At 40.7% G+C, this 21,645-nt stretch overlaps 1 protein-coding gene across 2 annotated transcripts in view; it reads left to right on the top strand.

Moving 5' to 3' along the window:
- Positions 1–21,645, top strand: part of NCALD (neurocalcin delta) — a 386,963-nt gene that overhangs the window by 200,246 nt on the left and 165,072 nt on the right. For both annotated transcript variants that reach the window (XM_082722759.1, XM_082722760.1), the window contains exon 3: positions 9,310–9,358. The gene's annotated coding sequence lies outside the window, so the exon portion shown is untranslated. The remainder of the gene's footprint in view (positions 1–9,309; positions 9,359–21,645) is intronic.

The following is a 21,645-nucleotide window of genomic DNA, read 5'->3' on the forward strand; positions in this document are numbered from 1 at the left end:
TTTAAAGACCTGACAAGGAGGCATGGTTCTCATTCTCTTGTCAACCAAGATGCTTGAAAGTGTTGTCTCAACATGGAGCTTCCATTTCTTTCCTGTGCCCTTTGCAATCCAGTTTTACTCTCCTTGTCTAATGCCTTCTCTGAGAAAACTCACTTCTTGTTTTCTCTTGACCCTTTTAGTACTCATCTCCCTAAACTCCCTTCTTCCCAAAGCTCTCTACCTTCTTGGGTTCCATGACACCATTTTTCTCTTGATTTCCCTCCGGATCCTCTTGGTCTTTTTTGGGCTTATTTGTGGGCTTCTTTTCAACACTTATTCCTCTCCAGGGTTCTGGCCTTGCTTCTTTGTTCTTGTCACTACATCTTCCTGGGGAAACTCATCCACTCATATTGATTTAACTACTACCCCCCCACCAGGACTTTGTGCTATTTCCTCTACCATGAATGCTCCCCTGCTTTCTCTCTCTCTTACTCATCCTACAAATGACTCATTACTTCCTCCAGGAAAGTTTTCTTCAGTCTATCCTTTGGATTAACTGTCCCCTGCAGTGTGCCCCCAGAGTACACTTGTTGGCACCATTATCATACCATGTATTACATTATGATGAAATTATCTGTAATCTCCTTACGGTTAGGAACTATGACCATTTTTGTTTTTTGTTTGTTTGTTTGTTTGTTTTGTATTTTTTAAGATTTTATTTATTTATTTGATAGAGAATGAGAGAGAGAATGACAGGGGAGAAGGTCAGAAGGAGAAGCAGACTCCTCATGGAGCTGGGAGCCTGATGTGGGACTCGATCCCGTGATTCCAGGATCATGACCAGAGCCAAAGGCAGTTGCTTAACCAACTGAGCCACCCAGATGCCCCTATGACCATTTTTGTATCCCTCTACCTAGTACAGGACTCAAGAGCTTTCTTTGAGTCTTGCTTCTCTCTGATTGAGATATAATCCTCTTCATGACCTAGCTGAGATAAATTTTTAAATTTTTAAAATTTTTAAATTTTTAAAAATTATATTCTAGATCACATTTTCTCTTAACCTTCTATGGTATCTCTGAAAAGCCTATTATTTGGAAAGTTAATTCCTTTGTTCCACTTCCTAGTTCAGTCAAGGTCACTCTCATGTATGTACATGGTCGAGCTATGGTTTGATTTTAACCATCACCTATATGATAATGACTCTTAACTCCTTTTCAGTAGTCCTTACTACTGTCCTAAATTGTTTCTGCACATCCTACCCCTTGCATGCAAGCATTTCCTATCCTCATGGTACAGTTTCTGGTCCTTGAGTGCCCCAACACCCAGGGCAAGTTGTTCAGGGTTGATGAGGAAAGAACTACTTCTAAATCCCTCATTTGGGTATAGTGTGTAGGTTGGGAGGGAAGCAAAGGTGGGTGCTGGTGAGGTCAGTATAGAAAAGAAGTGTCAGGGTAAGAAGGTGGTTGCATCAGTTTCATGTGGCTGCTATAACAAAATGCTACAAGCTTAGACTAAACAACACGAAGTTCTTCTCTTACAGTTTTGGAAGTTAGAAGTCTGAAATTAGTTTTAGTGGACTAAAGTCAATGGCTGGTTTCTTCTGGAGGCTCTGAGGGGAGAATCTATTTCCTTTCCATTTTCAGCTTCTAGACATTTCCAGCATTCCTTGGCTTCTGGCTGCATCATTCCAATCTCTGCTTCCACTGCCTTCTGCCTTAACTCTGACACTCCTCCCTCTATTCTTTCTTTTTTTTTAAAAAAAAATTTTATTTTTTATTTGAGAGAGAGACCATGAGAGAAAGCAAGCAGACTCTCTGTGGAGCTGGGGGCCTGATACGGGACTCAATCCGGGGACTCCAGGATTGCGACCTAGCCAAAGGCAGTTGTTTAACCAACTGAGCCACCCAGGCACCCAGCCTGCCTCCTTTCTATAAGGATCCTTGTGACTATATTGGGCCCATCTGGATAATTCAGGATAATCTCCCCATCTAAAGGTCCTTACTTTAACCATATTGGCATTGTCACATTTGCCATATAAGGTAGATTACATGTTCTGGAGATTAGGGCATGGATGTATTTGAAGGGCCATTATTCACCTTACCACAAGTGGTCCTGAGTCAGGGTAGAGACTGAGAAGGCTGTGAGTGAGACAGATATGGGGTCACACCCCATTAGTACAGCTGTCATGTCCCCAAACCTCTGTTCCTCACATTAAAATATGAACAACAGTTTCTCCTTTTTGAGATTGTTATATGAAGTAAAAGAGGTAATGTATGCAAAATGCTTTGCAAGATGACTGGGACATGCCTATACCCATAAATGAAGGTAGTTGTGCTAATAGGAAAATGGAAGAGACAGGAAGAGAGGGGGAGAAAGAAGGAAAGAAAGAAGAGTAAAGAAAAGAATGAAAAAAAGAAAATGGAAGGAAGGAAGGAAAAAAGAAAGGAGGAAAAAGGGAAGGAAGGGAGGAAAGGAGGAAGGGGGGAACAAAGAAAGGGAGAGAGTCAGGGAGAAAAGAAAGGTTATTGATTGTCACTCAAGTCATCTGCTATAAGAAAAGTCATGCATGTGCATATTTCTTGCTGAATAATGTCTGTGACTATTTCATAGCTCAGGATATAAAGTCATGCACACATTTTACTAGAGCCCTGACTCCAGATTTCTTTTGCTTTCCACTGCAATTCCTTGGATTTTCTCTGGTAGAGTGTCTGACTTCAGATACACACTCACCACTTTGGGGTTGCTTTAGGGCTGCCAACATGACCTGGTCAACCTTGAGACAACAGGCCTGATCTTCATCCATTGGAGGAGTTTTGGTTCTGCGTCCAGACCAAAGATAAAGGAACTGTTGTAGGTCATCAACCAGGTTCTTGTGAGTGCAAATCCCCACCAGGCAGCAATTTTCACCTTGGGATGATTTGCTCGTTCACTGGTCCTTGGAATACAGACCATAAGTACTTAATCTGCCATAGGCCAGCTGACCTTGCGGTTCACAAAGAAATTTGATGGAACAGTCAGGCTGGCCTCAGGCTCAGCAGTGCCAGAAACGGTGGCGTTGGGGCACAGTCTTCTCCTCCTCATTATGTGACACTGATAAGGAGTTTCTAGTTCATAAGACAACATCACTGGTGAAATCCCCCCAAAAGGAGTTGTGCAAGCCTTGCAAGAGAAAGAAATAGAGGCTGCTGGAGCAGCAATGCCACCACTTCCCTGGAGTTGAAGAAGTCAAAGTGATGGCCAAGGCAGTTGATACCCTGGCCACAGAGGGCCTTGTTCCCTCCTACCCCCACACACTGGTACCAGTGAGGATGGTTTGGATGCCGCTCTTTTGATCTCTATGCCGGGGATATAGAGTAGAGCCAAGACTTCATTAAGCTCCAGTGGGATGAGTGATGCAAATGCACCTTGCAGTGCAGTTTCCACTGTGTTCCATGAGGGAGGCAGCACATTTTCATGACTCTGGATCTGAAGACCTGACCTCTCCTGACTTACCAAAAGCATGGACCCTTTTCTGCTTCCTATTTGAAGTGATGTGGGAGGAAGAGGATCCTCCGATCGTCGGGGTACAGCAGACTTGGCCAGATGCACCGTGAGCTCAGAAGCTCAGAATCCTACCATTTGGCCCATGGGGCCAAACGTTCTTGTAAGATTTTTTTTTTTTTTAAAGACTTTATTTATTTATTTGAGAGAGAGAGACAGTGAGAGAGAGCAGGAGCAAGGAGAAGGTCAGAGGGAGAAGCAGACTCCCCGTGGAGCTGGGAGCCCGATGCGGGACTCGATCCTGGGACTCCAGGATCATGACCTGAGCCGAAGGCAGTTGACCAACTGACTGAGCCACCCAGGCGTCCCTTTTGTAAGATTTTTAAAGAGAAGGAGCTTTAGACTATAATTGGTGAAGAGCACTGTCTCTCCACTGTGACTGCATTTCCCCTCATGTATGAAAACAGTGGCGTAGCGAGGGGGCATCTTTGGGATCAGTCTAAGAGGAAGCTGAATTGGGGATACATTTTGTCAAGTTTAATTAGAGGTATTTATATGATTATAGTCCCTTCCATATATACATCTATCTGGTGGTTAATTAATACAAATATGCAATTATGCTAAGCTATCTTTCAGACTTTGGAGCCACCTGTTCCAGGCACCTGTTTTAGCAGTTCTCACTAGGAAACTCTCCTTAATTTTTTTCATGAATTAGGAAAAAAGAGTCATACCACAATTCGGAATGTCAGAGTCCTGAATTACAAGCATGGAAGTCAGTGCCACTTACCCTTAACTCTACCCTCTCCCTAAGGATACCCATCTCTACCTACCCCCTAACCTGAACTCCCCTAACCCGACCATGACACCAGTGGCATTTCTAGTTACTTATTGCACACTCGAAATTGTGTTTCCCAGGAGGACAGTGGGGAACTGTTAAGACTGTGGTCTGTAGAGTCAAATGCTGGCTCAGCCACTTGGTATAGAGTGGGAGCTTGGCTCGGTTCAAATGGGAAGAGGTACTCATGGAGATGGTTGTAGAGGTTGAATTGGCTAAAAAAAAAAAAGAGCTGTACCTGCGCATGGTGAGCGCTCAATAAAAATTCTTCATTCTGAGTCTTCCCAAACCACATTCATCTTTTAATCAGCTGTGGTCACAGAGCGCTTTGAATGTAATCATCAGAAATAAACTGAGACTACCAGAGCCAGGGGGGGAAAAAAGTTAATTGGAAGGATATTAATAGCTTAAGGAGCTGAGGGAAGAGCTGACCAAACAGGTTTTGGGGACGACAGGAACCAGGGCAATTGAGGTCTCAGAAGCCGGAACACGGAAGCCATCCTTCTGAGATGCTTCTGGCATGGCTGCCTTTGCTCCTTGTTCTTGTCCAGGCTTCAGGGTTTGGGAGGGAGAACCAGCTGGCCTAGCTTGGTTTGCTTCCTCCCCCTTGGTCAGAAGAGTAGATGTTTGGGAGCAGCTGCCCTATTAAAGCCACAGGGAGCTGGGAGACTGTTCCAGGAGGTCAGGACACTGGGCAGACAAAATTGTCCATGCTCCGTGGACCTATTGCTGGGGGTCCCTGAGGACCTGCCCAGCAAACTTCTCTCGACTGACTTTCAACTTCTTCTTTGCCAAAATGTAATCCCCTTTTGTAATCACCCAATATCACTGCCTCCCGACTTTCCAGATAATCGTACCTTCTTTTGAATGACTTCTATAATGATTATTTACTTATATATTTTAAGTCTTGTTCTGGGGGCTGGTTGACCTCAGTCAACCAAAGAAATCTCTTGCCTTCAAGGAAGGAGGCAGAAAACCAAAATAACAAATAAACGTATGACATGAAGTGATGACTGTGCTCATGAGGAGGCAGTAATGAGAAAAACCATCAGAAAGGGAAGGAGCAAGGTGTGTGTGCAGGTGTCGTTCAGACCAGCAATTCAAATTTATGTGAGTCTGTCATTCAACTGTTCACATTTTGATTATTTTATTTGTTTTCTTGTCTATCCTGCATGACTAGCTGGGTTCTCCCCTCTAGGAGTGAGTATCTTAAAGGTGAAGTCGTAGCATTCATTTCTAGCCCTTAGCCCCTGCCTCATGGTGGATACTCTCTAAATGTTTGTTGAAAGAATGGATAAACCCATAGTATGGCTATCAGATGATTGTATTTTTCTGCTTGTGACCCAGCCTACAATTCTCCCACATGCGACATTGCAGATAGTAATTCCATCTGGGCTCTGCCCTTATAGGTTCTCTATAAATGTTGCTGACTGACCAGTTGGCTAGAAAAAAACATTTGTATAACCTCCATTTATCCTGTCTCTCGCCCCTGGAATGAATTTGGCTTCTTTTTGTTATTGTTTTGTTTTTATTTTTTTTAATCATAACATGCTTTCTGAATTTAAGACCAGCTTTAAGAAAGAAATGGGAATACTATCCATTCCTCCCAACTTGAGTCACAGAGTCATGGCATCAGAATGAATCATGGCCTCTGAAAGCAGCTCCGGACAGCACCTTGTATAAGTGAAGTTGTGCCATGAGGAACAAGGGCACAAACAATGATCCTTTCATGGAAACTAGAATCCTATTAAGCCTGTTCCCTCCATGCTTGATTTTCATATTTACTGAAGTGGAGAGAACTAGATTAATCCTCATTTAAGCACTCAGTCTAAAAGTAGAAAACAAGAGAATAGAATGTTTTAAAATATTTTTACTAAGCATTTTGTAAAACAGAGCAATATCGATTGCCTGTTGTTTTGAGGTGGCCTCCAGCCTTGTGAAATTCATGGCTTTTCACTCTAGATCATGAATGAACTGCCGTGGACACGACTCTCTGGTCGCGATGGTAGCTGTGTTTTATAAATGATCAACTGTGCTGTGAATATATTTAGCATGTGCTAAATGCCCCTGAGAGGATGAGTATCATCTGTTTCTAATTTAATTGTGTTTTGGAGCATGGCACATTTTTTTTCTAGATGAATAAATATTAAGCCTTTTCCACTTCCTGAGGAAAATGAGGGTTGGATTCTGATATTCAAATTATTAGACTTATTAAATCATATTAAAATGAAAATGTAAAGAGCTATTTGATTCTATTTACAAGTTCATGTCACAATATACTGTTCAGTGAAAATGCTATGTTTTGGCATCTGAAAAACTAGATACCGACACTGAGACCAGAAACCATTTTATTCATCATTAACTTGAGTAGATGTTAGGGCTGACGGATAAGATAGTTAGAAATACTGGTGTTGGTAACTGAACAGTATCCTCATACAACACTTAAAACATTTCAAAGCAGTTTTTATCTGAATGTTCTCTGACATTCATATCATAAGCCTTGAAATTTTTATATGCAACCCAAAATACATAAAGTAACTATTTCATGTACTGACAGAATTAAAAGAAGATTCACTTCAAGCTTCTGAAAAACCAAATTTGGCTACATCTGTATTTATTTGCTCATCAACCATAAACTTCCTGATGGAGCTCTTCTAGGAAAAGTAAGGGCCAACTTGAAATGGATGTCAGAAAGGGATTTTAGAGTTAATACATGTGCTTTTCTGTATAAAGAGGCCTAGTAATAGTAAGCGACTGCTATGATGGCCAAGCCGGGACGAGACCCCAGAATTCCTGTCCTTTGCACCTTATCTCCTTGTTTTCCTGAAGCGATCATTTAAATTAGCAAGATACGTATGTGATCTACAGAATTTCCCTTATGCATATCTCAACGAAAGCTGCTATTATATAAAAATAGATTCTATACCCTGTTCATTATTTACAGCTGCATTCCTATCTACCTTCACAACCGACCTCCAGCAGTGTTTTAGCAATCTCTGAGAAAAAATAGGTAAGACAGACTGTGTTTCAATGTACTCCTATGCGCAGATCAATGAAAGCTGTCTGGGGGCCTAGAGAGCAAGCAGAGCTTTTGAAACCTTTCATGTGATGTTCTCTTCTCCTGGTCTCAGCCCAACTGACTAAGATGGTTCCAACAAGCTTGGTCTTTAATGGCCTGTCCACTCTGATAGTAACGACAGCTGTTGGCGTCCTATGCCAGGTCAGCTCTAGTAACTAACTGCCCATTTATCTACCTTGCCATTGTAACCAAGTGTCCTTTGTTGTTGTTTCAGTAAAATCGGAAAGTCTGAAATGGAGTCAACTATATTTCAAAATGTAAAACACTGCGAATTCATGTTGACTAGATTCCACATCCTAACAATGAAAACCTATAAAATACCCCTTTTCAAGTTGTAATCTGTTTGTATGTCAACAAAGTAACTATGAGATAAAGGAAAATATATAGAAGCCATTTCACAGATTTTTTTTTTTTTCCAGTTAAAAAAAAACATGCTCGGAGGGGTGCCTGGGTGGCTCACTGGCTTAAGTCTCTGCCTTTGGCTTGGGTCATGATCTCAAGGTCCTGGGATCGATCAGGTTCTCTGCTCAGTGGGGAGCCTGCTTCCGCATCCCCCTCACCCTGTCTGCCTCTCTGCCTACTTGTGATCTCTGTCTGTCCAATAAATAAATAAAATCTTAAAAAAAAATCATGCTTGGAAAGGTTACATGTTATTAAACCAAAGTCTCTTCTAAATATCTGTATTATTAAAATGTGTAGGTAATTATAAGTAAGAAAAACATTAAGAACCTATCTTAGATCAGAATTCTTATATTGCTGGCACTAAGAATAACATTATAACTATTATTTGTGGAACATCCAGAGGTTTAATAACCTGCCTGAGGTCCTTACACTGAAATATTTTGCCTCTAGTCTATGTTTGAAGGGACAAATCTATTAACCCTTTGGTAAAACTCCTAGTTCTGGTTTAAGTATATTCAATACTTTGTTAAATGCTTGCAGGAATATGAGTCCTTGGTATATTAACAGATGCATTTTGCAATGATTGGTATATCATCAAATACACTGAAATCGATAGAATATTTTTTTTCTAACATGTCAGTTGGAACACCTTTTCCTTGAATTATTACAATATTTTAAATTAAAAAAGGATGCTATTTAGAAATCCAAACAATTGCCCAATTCCTGATAAAAGTGATACTTTGATATTTAAGAATTAATTGATGTGAGTTTCCCAAGAGGGCTTTGACCCTGTTGATAGTTTTGAAACTTTATCTGATGGACTAATTAGATTGTCTACACTGGTACCCCCAGAGATACCCAAATGCACTTTTTTTTAATCAGAGAGAGGTTGTAAATGCCAGAAACAAAATCTGAAAGACCACCCCTCTCCCATGGCCATTGGCAAAGGGATTCAATGCATCACACCCCCTCCTTGAAGTCTTCCCAATCAAACCCACTCAGCCAAACTCAGTTGGCTTCTCACAGACTAAACCCTTTGATTATTCCTTTTCCCTGACCTATGAATCTAATCACTACATTATTCCCATTTATTGACCTATTATATTGTGATTTCTTATTGTAGCATTAAGGCACTGGGTTTGCTAATTCTTTTGGAATACCCCTAACCCTTGGTACATCTAGAAGGTGGCTCTTTTGATCCTTGCTCTTGACCTGAAAAACGAAGGTCCATATTCTTGACTATCCCTTCCCTTGAATCCATGTCCTCTTCCAAGGAATTTATAAATATCAGCAAGAGGTCAGTGCAAGATTCCCCACTGTGTCAGCCTCCACCTTCTTTTTCTAGGTGAGTCCTTTCTGCCAAACCCAGCTCCCTCTCTCCTGTCCTCCCGTTCCCAAAACGTGTTATTGGCAACTAAAGCCAGGTCACGAGATGCTTCACAGAGCTCTGCCACTAAATGTACAGGGAAAAATAATATTGTAATCCTTGCAGATACTTCAATTCAGCATGGTTATTTTGCCTGTTTCCTTTCAGATTATCTCGGCTTGGTCTCTGGGAACCACCCATTAGTGACCGTCATAAAGTAAGTATACATTTAAAATTTTCTTTCAGTCAGCTGTAAATGGAAATCTCAGTTTTGTTCAATGATTTTCACAAAAGACCATTTCAAATATTTTATCAGTGAACAGTGGCATCATGACTGGGTGTTTCATATATAGGAAAAGATAATAAACCTTTTCTTTAACCTTTTCTTTCCAGAAGAGATATCGGAAAGGTATGAAATAAAGCAGGCACTGCCTCTCACCCTGGGATATTACCTGTAGCTGAAGAAAGTGTATTTGCAGCCCCTGAGTGGAATGGTTTCATTTCATCATCTTCATCCTTCGCAGCTGCCAGAGTCCTCTCAGGGGAGGAGACATTACAACAGCCTCTTCCTTCATTTTAAATTGGGCTGTAGCCCAAGAAAGTATCTCAAATGGCATTAAGCCAATTAACATCTAGCCCAGAATTTAGCACCTAATGGGCATATAATAGGTATTGGTTGGAAATGAATGTAGGTAGACTCATTAATCCATTAATCTGCCTCTCCGTGAGGTCCTTGCCACTGTAAGGCAATGTGGTGTGCTGGTTATTCCCCCAAATCTGGAACAAGGTGCTTGGGTTCATTTCCTGGTTCTGCCACTTACTAGCTGTATGACTTTGGCCTCATGTTTAAACCTCTCAGTATCCCAGTTTTTTCATTTATAAAATGGGGCTACTAATACTACCTATCTTGATCAGAGGTTTTTACAAGGATTAAATGTGTTAATATTAGCAAAAGGCTTCAAATAATGCCTGACACATAGTAATCTTTGTAAAAATGTTGAATAAATTAAAATACATGATGCATATAGGAACATTCCAAGGTCCCATGTCTAGAGACAAAAATTGGTTTGGCCTGGAAGCAATGACACCTCAGTAGCAATAAACACACCTACTGCCCAAATCTTGCTTTTAATACTATTTTCCAGTAAAAGGAACCCAAGCTCCTTGGAGAAATAGCTGATTTAGGACTAAGGCAAGAAATACACAGAATGAGCCTGGAGAATCTTGTAGTACCAGAAAGTAAGGTAATGCTAAAAGAAAAATGAAAAACAAAACAAAGCAAAAAACACCTCACAACAGTGTGACACAAAGTATGTCACAAGGACATAGGAGTTAACAAAAGTACTCCCAACCACCAAAGCCACACACTTGGAGCAACAAAATAAAGTAGTGGTATAACCCAAAGAATAAAATCAATATATATTCAGATATTAATAATTAGATCAATATATGAAGAGAATAGGGGCACCTGGGTGGCTCAGTCGGTTAAGCGGCTGCTTTTGGCTTAGGTCATAATCCCAGCATCCTGGGATCGAGTCCCACATCAGACTCCTTGCTCCGCGGAATGCCTGCTTCTCCCTCTGCCTCTGCCTGCCATTCTGCCTGCCTGTACTCTCTCTGCCTCTCTGACAAATAAATAAATAAAATCTTAAGAAAAAAAAATATATATGAAGAGAACAGATAAATCTTCCACGTGGAATAATTCCAAATACTCCATGTAGATACTCTGCTTTCCAGGAGGTAAAGGATGACTCCCCATGGGGGTTGCACACCCCGATTTTCCTCCAAGGAGTACAGTAGGAAAGGGGTTGGGGTGGGGGCTGGGGAAGAGCCACATACCACAGAGGAACTTGACAAACACTATCTCAAGCCAGGTCATCTGGATTAACTTCCCCAGTGATAGGTCATCTTGATAGTCCATGTCCTTCACAAGGTGTGATAAGACTGATGCTTTACCTCTGGTCCTCTTCCCCAAAACACCTCACCCCACTCTCCTTGTGATAAAAACAAAAGACAAATTTTAGTACAGGTACATCCTACAGAATACCTGACTACTATTCCTCAAAACTACCAAGGTCATTAAAAATACTGGCAGTCACAACCAAGAGAAGCCTGAGACAAGACCACTAACTGTAAATGTGGCATTGTGGATGGGATCCTTGAACAGACAAAGGACATTAGGTAAAAAGGACATCCTTGAACAGACAAAGGACATTAGGTAAAAACCAAGGAAATCTGAATACTATAAAAACCAAGGAAATCTGAAAACTATAGAGTTTAGTTAATAGTATATCAGTGTTAGTTCATTAATTGTGAAAAATGTCCTATAGTAATATAAGATGTTAATGATAAAATCTGAGTAAGGGATATACAAGAACTCTTCATATACTGATAATTCTGCAAATCTAAAACTGTTTGAAATAAAACATTTATTTAAAAAAATAAGGAAGCGTGCACATTAAAAAAAAAAAAAACTGGTTTGGAGGTGTACTCTCCATTTTCTAAGTACCAAAATAATACCATGTTGAAAAATGCTAAATTTAACTAATTTATATTTTGAGAATCCTACACAGAGAATTATATTCCACATTAATGTTTTGAATTGGATAAAGGTAGACATATCCCTAAAGCATTCTGCTGTATTTCTGCTATCTCCAAGTGGAGGAAGAAGATAACAATTGGCAACACAAACCTTTTTTTTTTTTTATCCCCAAGAATAACAGTTTTTGAGCTCCAAGTGTATTATGATTTGTGCATTAGTTATATATTGAACACATAATTATTATCCCACAGTTTCTTTGGATCAGGAATCTGGATGGGTCCTCTGTTCCAGGTCTCATAAGGGTATAATCAAGAGGTTGACTATGCTATGGTCATTTTGGGAGCTTTTTTCTTCCAAGTCCATGTGCTTGTTGGTGGAATTCAGTTAAGGTTGGAGGACTGAGGTCCCCTGTCTTCTTGCTGTCACCTGGGTGCTCTCATCTCCTAGGTGTTGCTCACAGTTCCTGGCCGTGGGGCTGCCTGCCTCTCTCAGGGTAGCTGACTTCAGAGGCCGCAGGAGAATCTCTTACTCTAGTCTTTTAAGGTGGAGACTTGCATGATGTAATCTTATCAAGGGAGTGACTCTCCCGTAGGCTTCGCCTTAGTCTATTGGCTAGAAGCAGGTCACAGGCTCTGCCTTCTCCCTAGAAGAGAGGATCACACTAGGGCCTGGCTCGTTGGGGATCGCCTTAGAGCATATGCACTACCACAGGAGAGCTTTGAAACAGATCCAGGCAGCTGGGCATAGATGAGCCAACTAAAGAAGAGAACAAACGGCAAAGGCTGGCTTCTTATTTTCAAGCAAACTACATCTTGAAGGAAATAAATAAGTTTCATCCCCACCCCAAACCCCTCCCCTGCCCATAATTATGTTTTAAAAATATTTCGCAAAATTTAAAAATATTACTCAAAGTTATCAAATGAGAGTTCCAGTTATTCAAGCTGAAGGAGCCAGAAAAATATATTTGGAGACCATTCATAAATACATCACATTTTCCTAACTCGTGTTTTCTTTTTTATTAGCAGTGAAGAAATCTGGACAAAATTTCAACAATATTTTTGCATTTTAAGAACTCTCATGAAAGCTTAAATAATATGATCTCATTTTCAACATTTCATGACTTAATTTTTCTCTTTTTTGAGACTGTAGTTTTTTAATACTTAAGTTTTAAAATTTGGTCTACTAATAATGATTAATAGGTTGATATTGTTTAGGTACTAATTTTTATGCTTTACATGATGCTTAAAATTTGTGTATTTTAAATATATTAAATATTCATTTTCCCTGACTTCGTTTTTCTGGATTCGGAATGCTTTTCTCATAAAATGTTACATACAGAAATACTGGTATTGTCATTTTGCTCCAGTGCTGTAATCACCACCCAGATTTTCAGGATCTGAGAAAAAAAAAAAAATTGCCCCTTGTAACACCAAATGTTCCAGAAAGCCTAGCTTTTTGGCATTGGAGGAATAGTTGCCAAGTTGCTGCTTACATCTGGAAATAAAGCACATGTATTGTTTGTTAGATCCCGTTTCTAACTCCGGGTTTGTATCATGTGATGGCTGGGTCTGTGCATCTCCACAGAGATCAATACAAACCTATTAGTGGACTGAGCCAGAGACCTTTGCTGCTTGTGTCTCCAATATGCAGCTGCCTTGAAAACAGGCAACTTGTGGAAAGGAGGCTTATTAGCAACCAAGCTGAAGTGAAAAGGAAGTATATATATTGCAATAATTCAATTAAGAAATTCAAAGGAGGAAGGATTTCTTGTGGGTCCTCCTCTCTTGCATCCTTTACCTCTTTTTCACGTCTTTCTACCTCTATTGTTTTCTTTTCACTGCTTGGCTCACAAGCAAGCCTTAGGCTGTAGCTCTTGGTTTCTCTTGGGCCAGGTATACAAAGGGTTGCTATTCAGCAGGGTGAGAACATAATCACCTATAGCTATCAGTAAAAATCATTCATTTAGCATAGAAAGGTCAAAGCTTACTTGCTTTCTTCCTTCCTTTCTTCCTTCGGGTTGTTTTCTTTGTGAGAATTAAATAAAGGGATCTTTAAAAAAAAAAAAAATACCAGATAAGTTAGAGTAAATAGAAGTAACCTTTCCTGCTTGTGAAGGAAGTATTCAGGGAAAGCCCAGAAGAAGAGCATTTAGCGTTTGCTGGAAGGTCACAGGATAAAGCTGTTCTTTATCAGAGCTGAATTCAGTGGAAGGTCTTGGGATTTGCCAAGGTTGTTGGCCCATGATAGTCATCGGCTCTCTTTCCCTCAGTTTCAGAAAGACTGAGACTTGCCTTTGCCATCTGTTTTAGTATATAAATCCTATACTTTCACCTATTACTGAAATTCTGGATTTATTTATTATGATTGGAACAACCATTAGAGCTTTTCATTTAAAAAGCTGGACTTAACTTGCAGTAATATATTTTCTAAATAGTATCTCTGTACATTACAACTGTTTTCAGATTTTGTTTCTAGATCATCCTAACATCATTGTGCCTCATGGTGATCAAATCCGGGGTGGACTTCCTGGTTTAGAGGGGTGAGGTAGCAATTGGTTGTGGCCGACTTGGTCTTTTGGCATAAGCTAGGCTCTCGCCGAGTCATTCAGTCTCTATTTGGTACTGCTCTGGGAGCCCCGTGTACCCCCAATGAAGCTGAAACTGCCTTCTTCCACACTGAGATCTTCTTTTCCCCGGTTTCCTGTTACACGCATATGTCTGTGCTTGGTCATTCCTGTCTTGTCTTACACACCCATTGTTTGCTATTGACAGTTACCTTCCACAGAGAGACTGTAAGCTCTTTGAGGGCAAGGATTCCACTGCCTTGTCTTTTATGCCTTCACAAGGCGCGGGTTCCTGAGCGATTGATGCCCACCGGCCACCATGCCCCATGCCTGCAACTCTTACACCTGATCAAATGGTGTTTCCTCAAACCAAAGGAATTATACACCTTCCATTTGCCTCCCTCCTTGCTGGGGGCCCAGTCCAACAAAATGCCCACTCCTGTCTTCAGAACCTTCCATTGTCCCCTCAGGACCACTGTACCCACTGGGAGCTGCCAGTCTCCTTTCTGGGCATCACTCCTGTGACTCATGCTCTGAGGCCCTGACCCTCACTGAGATCTCAGCTGAGTATGACTCCTCTTACGGCAACCATGTTCTAATAAAGCAACCCTGGAGACCAGAAAGACTTCAGGCCAAAAGTAACGCACCTCCGATGGTAAAAGTCCAGGCACTCTGCTGGGCAATGGTGGAGATATTTTTAACCCATCCTTGTCCAGCTTCCCTTAAATCACATCACACAAGCAGATGCCTACTCTGCCTGCTCATAGTCCCACCCTGCCTAGGGACTGTTAAAAAAAATGGAAATGCTAACCTCTGTCCTTACGGTGTGAATAACCAAGCAGGGGAGTTGGACTACGCATGCCTGCCAAGGCGGACTAGTGTACTGTTTAAGAATCTGTTTAATCACACAGTCCTGCCTTCTAATATCAGTTTTTCAACTGATCAGTTTTATGCCCTTGTGCAAGTCCCCAAATTTTTCTGAGATTCATTTCTGTCCTCTGTAACACCAGGATAGCAAAGCCCATCCTGAGAGATGCCTGGCTGGCTCAGCCAGTAGAGCGTGTGACCCTTGATCTCAGGGCTGTAAGTTTGAGCCCCACGTTGGGTATAGAGATTACTTAAAAATAAGTCTTAAACAAACAAAAGCGAAGCCCACCCTGAGGTTTTTATGAAAGTTCAACAAGCTACTATATGGGCCATTCTTGGCATATAATAAGTATGTGTGACATGGGTGCCATCAAAAATAGTAACTAGAGCTAGAGAAGATTTTAAATCCAACAAGGCAGTTTGGAAGTCTGAGGTTGAGAACAGGTTTGTAAAGCAAGGCATTGATGGAGGTGGAGGAAGATGAAAGAGAACTTTGTAGAAAGGACTTCCTTTTCTCACAGGAAAACATGAGTCTGTTCAATATCTATCTGTGCTTGCTTAGCCATAGCTACTCAATCCTCTGATCACTTGGCCTACAGAGGCATATTTGGCTTGGAAGAAGACTGCTGGGGAGTGGAAAAAATATCAGAGGAGGATTAAGGGAGCTTCACCCCTTTTCTGAATTATTTATTTTTGAGTCTGTCTCCTCCATTGGACTGTGTGGTCCTTAAAGCCAGGACCCAACTCATTCTGTTACCCTAGGCTGCTGTTGAGAATATGTGTTCAGCACTTAATTACTGGTAGAATGGTTGAAAGGACAGAAGATGCTGGTCTTTGGCTGCATTATGTCTTCCAACAATACAAGTGATTATATAAAAGACTTACTATGATTTAATATAAATATGTGAACGTATTTTCCTTGCATGCAAGAACATGACTCAGTCAAATGAAAGATGGAAATATTGCGGTGTGTGGTTCTCCAAAGCAACTTCGTTTGTGGGGTCAGAGAAGAAGAAAGATGTGACTTGGGAAAATGGCACCAGCCTTGAAAATGCTGGTTGTGCTGCATGGAAGGAAAAACCAAAACCAAAAAACAACCCCCAAGCTTGTGAAGCTGGAAGAGGAGTCTGTGCCATCCAGCCTGGTGCCAAAAGGGACGAGTTGGCAGATGGGAATGGATCCTTGCAAATTCCTCCAGCCGCCTGGCTTGTGATTTAACACTTCTCTGAGCTTTTGTTGTTCCATGATATTTGAGAGTGAATTTATTCCCATCTTATTATCCTTGTCAATTGCAGTGATTTTTTTTTTTTAATAAGTTGAATGTTTTCTTTCCATTCTTGTTTATACCTTGCCATCCTGCTGTTTACAAAATTGGTCTCTCACTCTCTGCCTGGGGTGTTTTCTGTTCCTCTGTAGTTAAAATTGTCAGAGGATGGTTTGAGCTGTTCTGTTTTGAAGAGTGGGGAAGCCATGTTGCCCTCTGGAATCCCAGCATGGTATAGCCTCTCCCCAATGAAAGAAGCACGTAGCTCTTATGAACTTGTGACTCACTGTGAAACTTTGCACTTTCAAGTATTTTAAACACTTGAGAGTGCCCGTTGTGCATCTTGTTATAGAGATATAATATCAGGTGTGACTTCTTATGTGGGCTGATGCCTCCTTGGAAGTTGCCTGGAGTAACATGAAATGTGATTTCTTTCTAAAATGGAGTCCCTGCCATTTTGTCCCCAGCTGTGGGTTGGAAATGATGTCCTAATGTCTCATGCCCCTCTCCTCTGCTCCTGTATCCTGTCCTCCCTTTGGTCTGATTTTTCTCGCCCATCTGAATGGTCTCCACAGTGTCTTGTGTGATGCTCCTTTTGATCACAAAATCATGGTGGCATGTATAGTAACTGAAAGTTGAAAATTATTCCTTTGCTTTCTTGTAGCATGGAATCTGGAAAGGTTGGGGCATTTGAACAGAAGTTTGAGCTTTGAGCGGTGCCTTGATGGCTCAGTGGGTTAAGCCTCTGGCTTCAGCTCAGGTCATGGTCTCAGGGTCCTGGGATAGAGCCCCACATCTGGCTCTCTGCTCAGCAGGGAGCCTGCTTCCCCCCGCCTCTGCCTACCTGTCTGTCTACTTGTGATCTCTGTCTGTCAAATAAATAAATAAAATCTTAAAAAAAAAAAAAAAAAGAAGTTGCTTTGATTATAATTACAATGACTCCTAGGCCCAAGAGGAATGACATTTGGCAGAGGAGAAGCCATTAAAGGTTGATGTTTCCCTTCTAAGCCTCTTCATGGTACCATCCTTCCAGAGGCTCCTAATGTCCCCTATACTCCTTTAAACCCCTGAGCCCATAGGTAACCTTCTCTGTTTCTGATGTCCCTGTTTTTTTCAGACCCAGACCCTCCTCATCAGGATAGATAGTATTCCGTACTTTAGCTTTCTTCCCACATGTGCTAATTTCTTCCTATTTCCCAGATACTGTTCCTTAGGTTACTCACTGAGATCTGAACATGGATAATATTGGGTCAAAGATACCGATGTTGGGTATGTTCCTCTGGATTGCAAAGGATATAATGAAAACTCACCAGACCTCAGAGGATCTGGGGTTTTAATTCTAGTTTTGCCACTTATTAGCTGATGACCTTGTGTTATGTCACTTAATGTTTCTGAATATGTTCTCACTCATATAATGTATTTGATGGCTAGCACATCTAAAATATGAGATTTTCAGGGCACCCGGGTAGCTCAATCAGTTCAGTGTCTTGACTCTTGATTTTGGCTCAGGTAATGATCTCGGGCTCATGAGATCAAGCCCCACATCTGCTTGAGAGTCTCTGTCTCCCTCTGTCCTTCCAGCCCCCTTCCCTCTGACTCATGCTCTCGCTAAATAAATAAATAAATAAATAAGTAAATAAGTATCCTTAAAATATAAGATTTTCACCTACGGTTATAATAAAGCTCATATGAGATGAAGCATTTGAAAGCTCTTTAAAAATGAGAGTGGTTCTGTACAAATATAAGGTAGGAAGGCATGAAAGTACCTTAACCATGTCCAGAATGTCAGCTTCTTGACAGATAATGTGAGGTAGCAGAAAGCTTCATCCTAGCTTTAGCATTTTCTATAATCTCATTTTATCTGAGCCTCTGTTTCAAAAGAAATAATGAGTCAAAAAGAATATAATCAAACCTCATGAGATTGTTGTGAAGATTAAATGAAATGATGCATATAAAGTTCATTAGCACAGTACCACTTGGCACTTGGTATGTGTTAGTTCCCTGTCATCTTAATATGTCTCTTAAGAAGTGACTCTGGAGGGGCGCCTCAGTAGCTCAGTCGTTAAGCAACTGCCTTCATCTCAGGTCATGATCCCAGGGTCCTGGGATCGAGCCCTACCTCAGGCTCCCTGCTCAGCAAGAAGCCTGCTTCTTCCTCTCCTCCTCCCCCTGCTTGTGTTCCCTCTTTCTCTGTCAAATAAATAAATAAAATATTTTTAAAAAAATAGTGATTCGAGTCTGGTACCAGATTTTCCACATGTTTCAAATCCACCTGTGTATGTGGCAGATCCAATGACTAAAATGGTATCAAAGCAGCCAAGAGGAATGACCTAGTTGAAAGGTAACATTAAAGAGATGTACATCATTCTCTGAAATGGGCATGGACTTTGATAATGCAAAAGGCTACATGGGCTTGATTCTAAGGGATGGGGAGGGAGGTGACTATGGCAGTCACTTTAGTACAAAATTGAAGAGGGCATTGTAAAATTCCATAATCTAGATAAATAAGTTTGAATACATTATGTTTTAAATCAAAATTAATGCAAAAAAATTCATGATGAACAAAATATCAACATTTTAAATAAAGATAGGATCAGAAACATTGCTATGCAGAGCCACGTTAGAGGCCGAGACTAAAGAAAAAATCAGTAATAGTGATCATGTCTTTACTTAAATAAGTAATGATGCTTTGTTCATTGTGGATGTTTTTGGTTTTTAAAATATTGCATTAAAGTATTATGTATTTTGATTACTGAGGTTTTTTGGTGCCTCTTTAAGATTTGTGCCCAAAGAGACTATGCTATTCACCCCACTTGCCTCATCCTGTCCCCACCCTGGGGTGATGTCCACTGGGCTGAGAAGAAAGTCCCAGAGCTGGCTTCAGGTTCCCACTTTGTATTTCCCCCACCCACTTTGGGGTCTTGAGTTTGGTTTCAGTATAATTGTGTGTGGGGGAAAAAAGGCTGTATCAGGTAAAATCCCAGGCTTCTTTCCAATTAAGAGATTACCACAGTGAAATACAGTTTGGAAAGAAAACATGAAGTAAATGGTTTATCAGAAGCGTGACTGATGTTGGGAGAGGGGGTTATCATCAAACAATGACCCACAGGCCAACTGCCTGTTTTTGTAGTAAAGTTTTATTGGCACACAGACCTGCTCATTTGTTTTTGTGTCATCAGTGGCTACTTTGGGGCCACAATGCCAGAGCTGAGTAATTGCAACAGAGACCATATGGTTTGCAAACCTGAAAGTATTTAGGATCTAGCCTGATGTGGATCTCTGATTTAGATTTTTAAAGCAATCAGATGTTGTTGGATCAGTATATGGGGTTGGCAACAGTTTAGAATATAGTCATTTGGAAATTTATGTAACAGAGAATTCAAGAACATTTACAGAGAATATTATAATCTTTCATTTGTAGAACCGGGGGAAATGGGGAAGGTATCAGAGATCAAAAAGTAAATCAAGAGAGACAGCAAAGAGTGGGTGAGATCTGTGTCTGTCTGTGCCCTTGTGGGTCCTCTGTGAGAGTCTAGTTGTGACTTGACATCAAAAGGCATGAGATATTTATGAGAGTTTGATATTTCCCGTAACTGGTAGAAGGAAAAAATGTGTTTGCTGAAAAATGCATTCATTAGTATTATCACATAAATGGTTTGTGGATTTAATTACTTCCATTTTTGTTAATATGGATAACTGACTTCACATATTCAACAAGCATTTAGTGAGCATCTCTATATGCAGGAAATTTAAGAGTCCCCCTCAAAGTAGCTACTTATAAATTGGAGTGTGAGCAGGGACAGGAAAGCCCCAGACATGGTGTTCTGATGTGCCTTAAGATTGGGGTGCATATAGGAGACAACAGGGAGATAAAGAAGAGAAAGATCAACTTATGGAAGACTCTGAATGCTGGCTAGGGAGTTTGAACTTTAACTAGGAGCCAGTAAAAACTTCCTTGATCGAGGAAATGGCATACCCATACCTGTGCTTTAGTTAGGATATTAATTGAGTGTGGAGAGATGAAGGGTGGATGAAAATAGAAGTAAGGGGACTAATCAGAAGGCAATTTCAGTAGCCTAGTATGCTTGGTAGTCCCCAGAGATGACATGGACCTCTAGTTAGTTGTATCCATGGGAATGGGAAGAAAGACAGTGAAAGTAGTAAAATTAACCAATATTCAGGCACTTGATTAAGAAGGGGTTCTGGATTTGGAGTTGAGGTGACTGAGAGGTAGAGAGGTATTAGTAGAAATAGAGAAGCCAGGCAGAGAAGTAGGTTTTAGGGTCAAAAATACTAAGTTTGGTTTTACATAAAATGAATTTATATATTATAAAATATCCAGGAGAAAACAGAGGAGTGCATGAGAGAGAGAGAGAGAGAGAGAGGAAACTGCTGGAGATAGAAGTTTAGAAATTATCTGATGAAAGAAAATCTTTGAAGCCTGGGCATCAAAAACATCTTAAGGGAGGAATTTAGAGAAAGGAGATGAGTGTTGAAGAAACAACTATGGTGGAGTTGCCAGATAAAATATAGGATGCTCAGTTAAGATTGAATTTCAATTCAACAAAGAATCATGTGTTAGTATAAGATTATTCCACACAATATTTGGCATACCAATACTAAAAAACATATATATATGTTGTTGGTTTAAAATTCAAATTTGATAGAATGTTCTATATTTTATTTGCTAAATCTGGCAACCTTTGACTATGGGAATGGCCTATAATTATGGGATGGTCAGAAGAGGAGGAGATAGTAGAAGAGCCTAGGAGTAGACAGATAGATCCCAGGAAAACTAGGATATTGTACTATCACAAAATCAAAGGGTAGAGTGGGTTTCCAAAGAGCTGAACAAAAAGGTGAAGGCCATTGCATTTGGCAACATGAAACTCATTAGGAACCTTTGAGAAAGCAGATGGAGGTCTGGTTACAAGGGTTAAGGAGTAAAGTAAGGGAGATGGAAATAATCCATGTAGATGACTCTTTTAGAAATTGTGATGGAGAACAGAAGGGAGATATGAGATGGTAAAGAAAAACAAAATAGAAGACAGGTTTTCAGGATCAGAAAGGCCAGGGCTGTTTTCCAGCCTCTGAGGAGCCCAGGCTAGTGGCATTCTGAAGATGTAGGAGGGTTGATGGGGTTAAGAAATGGAGTAAGCTGTGGATGATGCTGGAGGGGAGAATCAGGACAGAAATGGAGGGATTAACCTTTGTATGGAGGATGCGCCCTCCTCATCCAAGTCATGAAAGAAGGAGGGGGAGATAAAG

This window comes from Mustela nivalis, assembly GCF_964662115.1.
Source record: "Mustela nivalis genome assembly, chromosome: 2".
NCBI lineage: Eukaryota > Metazoa > Chordata > Mammalia > Carnivora > Mustelidae > Mustela > Mustela nivalis.